This window comes from Salmo salar, unplaced genomic scaffold (genome assembly GCF_905237065.1).
Source record: "Salmo salar unplaced genomic scaffold, Ssal_v3.1, whole genome shotgun sequence".
In the NCBI taxonomy this organism is placed as follows: domain Eukaryota; kingdom Metazoa; phylum Chordata; class Actinopteri; order Salmoniformes; family Salmonidae; genus Salmo; species Salmo salar.
In genome coordinates this window covers 47,859-54,530 of record NW_025547492.1, presented here as the reverse complement: position 1 = coordinate 54,530, position 6,672 = coordinate 47,859, and positions in this window count along the sequence as shown.

The window sequence follows — 6,672 nt, the reverse complement described above, 5'->3', positions numbered from 1 at the left end:
TGGGGGTCAGGGAGAGAGTTGAGTTATGTTCTAGACTGGTGGGGGTCAGGGAGAGAGCTGTGTACTAGACTGGTGGGGGTCAGGGAAAGAGTTGAGTTATGTACTAGACTGGTGGGGGTCAGGGAGAGAGTTGAGTTATGTTCTAGACTGGTGGGGGTCAGGGAGAGAGTTGAGTTATGTACTAGACTGGTGGGGGTCGGGGAGAGAGTTGAGTTATGTACTAGACTAGTGGGGGTAGAGGAGAGACTTGTTCTATGTTCTAGACAGGTGGGGGTCTAGTTCATTTTTTCTAGTACATTTCTTTTCTCAAATTATGCCGTTTGGCTTGTGATATAATTGGTTTGATGCCAAAGCCAAACTGGCATCCTTTGTTGTGGCTAATTTCTGCATTACCAAATGAGGAGTTACAAACACACCAGTCCGAGTTAAACTACATCTTTAATACTTAATTAAGATACTTTTGCAAAGGTTCTTGACCTTCATTAATGCACTCTCTCGAATGAACCAGGAAGGTGATTAGTCAATGGCTACAGGGATCTTTTATAGCAACGATACACCCCCTTCAACGTACATTGACAAACCACAGATACTTAGTAACAGTTCACAAAGGTTACGTTTTGTATGACAGATATCAATAAAACACAGCAGACAGTAACTGCTGTATCAACAGGATTAATGGTATAGCCCAGTATCTGGTCTCCTTAGAACCATCCCTCCCTGGTACGGTATTGAACAGAACTATTTCATCCAATGGCATATATCAATTGTCATCTCTCGATACTCCCATCTCAAGCAAACCCCCTCTTGACCCTACTCCTGGACAGGCTCACTGGAGGGAGTGAGCCTCTAGGCCATATAATATCCCAGGATAAGTGCGAGATCTAACAGAGGACATACAAGGGTCCAGACACTGCCATAATCCTCCCCACAATAAAGAAAACGAGGGAGTGACTTGCTCACAGACATTGTGGAGACAAGTCATTGGTTCCCCATTAATCACGCCATCACTTCAAATGGTTTAAGAATAGGTAAAGACACATTCTCATGATGACAAATCTGACCTCTCCCCTCTCTGGGCCCCAAGTGTCTGAGCCCCAGCTAAGGTAGACGTGCAACTGAAAAGACACCAGAGTCCAATGGACACTTTCTAATGACAAGTACCTCAAATAAGCATATTATACTAATAAAACATCTTAATTATCTATGTTAGCCAACTAATTCTGATTCGTCCACGACACCTTTTACACTTTTCTTTTGTGCGCCAGGACCATTCACAGCTGAGATCACTCAGTTTAGCTCAACGCTGATTGACTATTACTTAATAAAACATTTATCATGGGTAAATCTACAATTGAACCAATTGCCCTATATGGAGGTAAACTGTTGGGTCCACTAACCAATCAAGATTTTAAATACTGCATTTAAATACTGCATGAAGAAATTCTGCAATAACATTCTTAGAGTACAGAGAAAAAGGCCCAAATAATGCATGTAGGACAGAATTACACCAATATCCATCAATAATTAATATCATCACTAATTAATATCCATCAATAATTAATATCATCACTAATTAATATCCATCAATAATTAATATCATCACTAATTAATATCCATCACTAATTAATATCAACACTAATTAATATCCATCACTAATTAATATCCATCACTAAATAATATCCATCACTAATTAATATCCATCACTAATTAATATCCATCACTAATTAATGTCCATCACTAATTAATGTCCATCACTAATTAATGTCCATCACTAATTAATATCCATCACTAATTAATATCCATCACTAATTAATATCATCACTAATAAATATCATCACTAATTAATATCCATCACTAATTAATATCCATCACTAATTAATATCATCACTAATAAATGTCATCACTAATTAATATCCATCACTAATTAATAGCCATCACTAATTAATAGCCATCACTAATTAATGTCCAGAAACAAGACATCAATTTCTAAACCACCTCAAAACAAGAGACCACCACTGAAATGCCAAGAGATGAACATAGAGAAAAGTCCCTTCATCCAGCTGGTCCTGAAGCTAAGTTCACAAACCACTACTAACCCAACAAATCCTCAGCACAGCACTCAGACAGTCTGGCCCAAACAAATTATAACCAAACATACATAAATGATGGCAAACTAGCTGCCCACCATGACTGATAGAAAACTGAGAAAAAAAGTGACTATTTACAGATTCATTGAACATAGCCTTGCTATTGAGATAGGTCGCCATAGGCAGAGAGAAGACAGGCTATGTGCCCACTGCTCACAAAATGAGGTGGAAACGAACTGCACTTCCTAACCTCCTGTCAAATGTAAGACGATATAACAGACACATATTTCTCTCAGATTACAAGGACCCCAAAATAATTTGAAAACAAATATAATATTGACAAGCTCCTTTATCTGTTAGGTGAAATACCACAGTGTGCAATCATGGCAGCAGAATGTGTGACCTGTTGTGATGAGAACAGGTTAACCAGTGGAGAACAAACACCACAGTAAATAAAACCTAGGACTAGATTTATCACTTTAGTTCATTTCCCTTGATATTTGTATTTCTACTTTTTGTTCACACAGCTCACACTCTCCTACAGACACCAGCTGTCTGAGAGGGCCCTAGTGGAGCCAGATGGCTGAGAGGGCCCTAGTGGAGCCATCTGACTGAGAGGGCCCTAGTGGAGCCAGCTGACTGAGAGGGCCCTAGTGGAGCCAGATGACTGAGAGGGCCCTAGTGGAGCCAGATGACTGAGAGGGCCCTAGTGGAGCCATCTGACTGAGAGGGCCCTAGTGGAGCCATCTGACTGAGAGGGCCCTAGTGGAGCCAGCTGGCTGAGAGGGCCCTAGTGGAGCCAGATGACTGAGAGGGCCTTAGTGGAGCCAGCTGACTGAGAGGGCCCTAGTGGAGCCAGCTGGCTGAGAGGGCCCTTGTGGAGCCAGCTGACTGAGAGGGCCCTAGTGGAGCCAGCTGGCTGAGAGGGCCCTAGTGGAGCCAGCTGGCTGAGAGGGCCCTAGTGGAGCCAGCTGGCTGAGAGGGCCCTAGTGGAGCCAGCTGACTGAGAGGGCCCTAGTGGAGCCAGCTGACTGAGAGGGCCCTAGTGGAGCCAGCTGACTGAGAGGGCCCTAGTGGAGCCAGCTGACTGAGAGGGCCCTAGTGGAGCCAGCTGGCTGAGAGGGCCCTAGTGGAGCCAGCTGGCTGAGAGGGCCCTAGTGGAGCCATCTGGCTGAGAGGGCCCTAGTGGAGCCATCTGGCTGAGAGGACCCTAGTGGAACACTTCCCTTACTCTTTCTCTCTCATCCACAAATCTCTCTCCCCTCCCCTTCTCTCTCCACTCCCCTTCTCTCTCTTTCTCACTCCTCCACAATTATCTCTCTCCCCTCACCTTCTCTCTAACCTCCGCTTCTCTCTCTTTCTCTTTCCCCCACAAATCTCCCTCTCCCCTCTCCTTTTCTCTCCCTTACCCACCTCCCTCCCCTACCCTCCTCTCTCCCCTCCTGTCCTCTGCTCTCCCCACCCCTTCTCTCTCCTCCCTCTCTCTCTCTCTGCTCATCTCTCTCTCTAGTTCTCTCTCTCTTCCTGGCATATAGTGTTGGACTTGTTGATCTTGACTCAGCTCAATGATGTGAGATAAACTTCTTAGCAACTTATCTTGGATCAGTGGTTGAACACACTACAGCAAACTGATATGTTAAAAAAACTCCACAGGAAACTGCTGGCAGAGCAGCAACGTTTCACATAGTGTCCTATAATATCACCTCTAACTGTCTACTGCTTGAGTTCACCTCTTATAGAATATTGGATTAATGTTCCAGCACCTAAATATAAACAGTACCAGCACCCAAAATGAGTACTGATGAGGTCTCATGTTAGAGCAGGAGAAGGGGGGATGTGGTGTAGAAGCTAGAGGTCTGTTACCCAAGTCAACTCAACAGGTCTGATGCTATATGTCAGGGTCAGGCTGGACTGGGACAAGAGAGGAAAAGGTTACTGGTTATGATGACATCACTGGTGAGAACTCAGTGATAAAATGATATTTTCACTCTCCCCCTTCCTCCATCTGGTCCTCCCCCTTCCCTCCCCTCGGTCTGGTTCTGATCATTACTCTCTTCTCCCTCCCTCCCCTCTTCTAATGCATATTATATAAATGGGAGGGAGAATGAGATCAGGAGATGGGGGAGAAGGGTAGAGGGGGAGAAGAGGAGAGGGGGAGAAGAGGAGAGGGGGGAGAAGAGGAGAGTGTGGAGAAGAGGAGAGGGGGAGAAGAGGAGAGTGTGGAGAAGAGGAGAGGGGGAGAAGAGGAGAGGGAGAGAAGGGGAGAGTGTGGAGAAGAGGAGAGTGTGGAGAAGAGGAGAGGGGGAGAAGAGGAGAGGAGAGGGGGAGAAGAGGAGAGGGAGAGAAGAGGAGAGGAGAGAAGAGGAGAGGGGGAGAAGAGGAGAGGGAGAGAAGGGGAGAGTGTGGAGAAGAGGAGAGTGTGGAGAAGAGGAGAGTGTGGAGAAGAGGAGAGGGGGAGAAGAGGAGAGGAGAGGGGGAGAAGAGGAGAGGAGAGGGGGAGAAGAGGAGAGGAGAGGGGGAGAAGAGGAGAGGGAGAGAAGAGGAGAGGAGAGGGGGAGAAGGACATATGAGACAGTTAGGACCAATGTAACCTGTGACAGTTAGGACCAAGGTAGCCTTGTGGTTGATTAACCCCCCCCATCCACAAAGGGGACATATTTGCAGATGTTATGGTCTTGTGAATTCTGGCTGAATTCTGGTCAAGAGGATGCTCTTTTATCTCAGCATGTCTACAGATTCTCCCTGTATTTGTTGGCTTGGAAATGTTGATACCAGAGACTGTTATCAGAAGAAACTGTGTAACCAAGCATTTATAGCCACTCAGAAATGCATTATAATGAATTAGAAGGTTGGTTATCCTCCAACAATGTCACAATGGATGGCAGAAATGTCTCGTTATGTATCACTGTATTTGATTTACTGGTCAACTTTCATGAGGTCAGGATGCCTTATATGGAATACTGTACGACAAAAGGAGTCTGTATTAAAAGATGACCACTTCATGTTTCAATAGCTGCTGGGTTGTTCAGTCCTGTCCTGGTGGTCTGCTGTCCTGTGGGTTGTCACTCTGGCCTTGACCTAACACTCCTGAAACCAATAATGAATGTTTCACTAAGATCCTAAAGCTGAGTGGGATGTGTTGGGTTGGGGTGGTGGAGGACGGGCCGACCCAGCTACACCTTACAGTATATACAAAAGCATGTAGACACCCATTCAAATGAGTGGATTTGGCTATTTTAGCCACACCTGTTCCTGACCTGTGAATAAAATTGAGCACACCGCCATGCAATCTCCATAGACAAACATTGACTGTAGAATGGCCTTACTGAAGAACTCAGTGACAATCAACATGGCACCATCATAGTATGTTACCTTTCCAACAAGTCAGTTCATCATTTGTACCCTGCTTTAGCTGCCCCGGTCAACTGTAAGGGCTGTTATTGTGAAGTGGAAATGTCTGGCAGCAGTGGCTTAGCCAGGAAGTGGTAGCTCACACAAGCTCACAGAACAGGACCGCGAGTGATGAAGTGCATCGCGCGTAAAAATCATCTGTCCTCGGTTGCAACACTCACTACCGAGTTCCACACTTCCACTGGAAGCAACTTCAGCACAAGAACTGTTCGTCTGGAGTTTCATGAAATGGGTTTCTATGGCCGAGCAGCAGCACACAAGCCTCAGATCACCATGCGCAATGCCAAGCTTCGGCTGTGGTGGAAACACGTTCTCTGGAGTGATGAATCACGTTTCACCATCTGGCAGTCCGAACCACAAACCTGGGGTTGGCAGATGCCAGGAGAACGCTACCTGCCCCAAAGCATAGTGCCAACTGTAAAGTTTGGTGGAGGAGGAATAATGGTCTAGGGTTGTTTTTCATGGTTCCGGTTAGGCCCCTTAGTTCCATTGAAGGGACAACTAATCGCTACACCATACAATGACATTCTAGACTATTCTGTGGTTCCAACTTTGTGGCAACACTTTGGGAAGGCCCTTTCCTGTTTCAGCATGACAATGCCCCCTGTACACAAAGCGAGGTCCATACAGAAATAGTTTGTTGAGATCGATGTGGAAGAACTTTACTGGCCTGCACAGAGCCCTGACCTAAACCCCATTGAATACCTTTAGGGATGAATTGAAACACCGACTGTGAGCCAGGTCTAATCACCCAACCTCACTAATGCTGTTGTGGCTGAATGGAAGCAAGTCCCCACAGCAATGTTCCAACATCTAGTGGAAAGCCTTCCCAGAAGAGTGGAGGCAGTTATAGCAGCAAAGGGGGGACAAACTCCATTGTGTGGCCCATGATTTTGGAATGAGATGTTAGATGAGCAGGTGTCCACATACTTTTGGTCATGTGGTGTACATTCCCCCTTCCATGCAAATGTGTAACTCTCTTTGCAGATGAGATTAAATCTAATTTAATACATTTGCTTTTGTCAGTTTTTTAAATCATTAATTTCAGAGGTCAGGGTCAAGCTGAGCCGGACCAAGAGTGGAAAAGGTTACTGGTTATGATGACATCACTGGTGAGAAGTCAGTAATGAAAAGATATTCAGTTGACTGCATGTTAGTCTGTCAGCCCCATCTT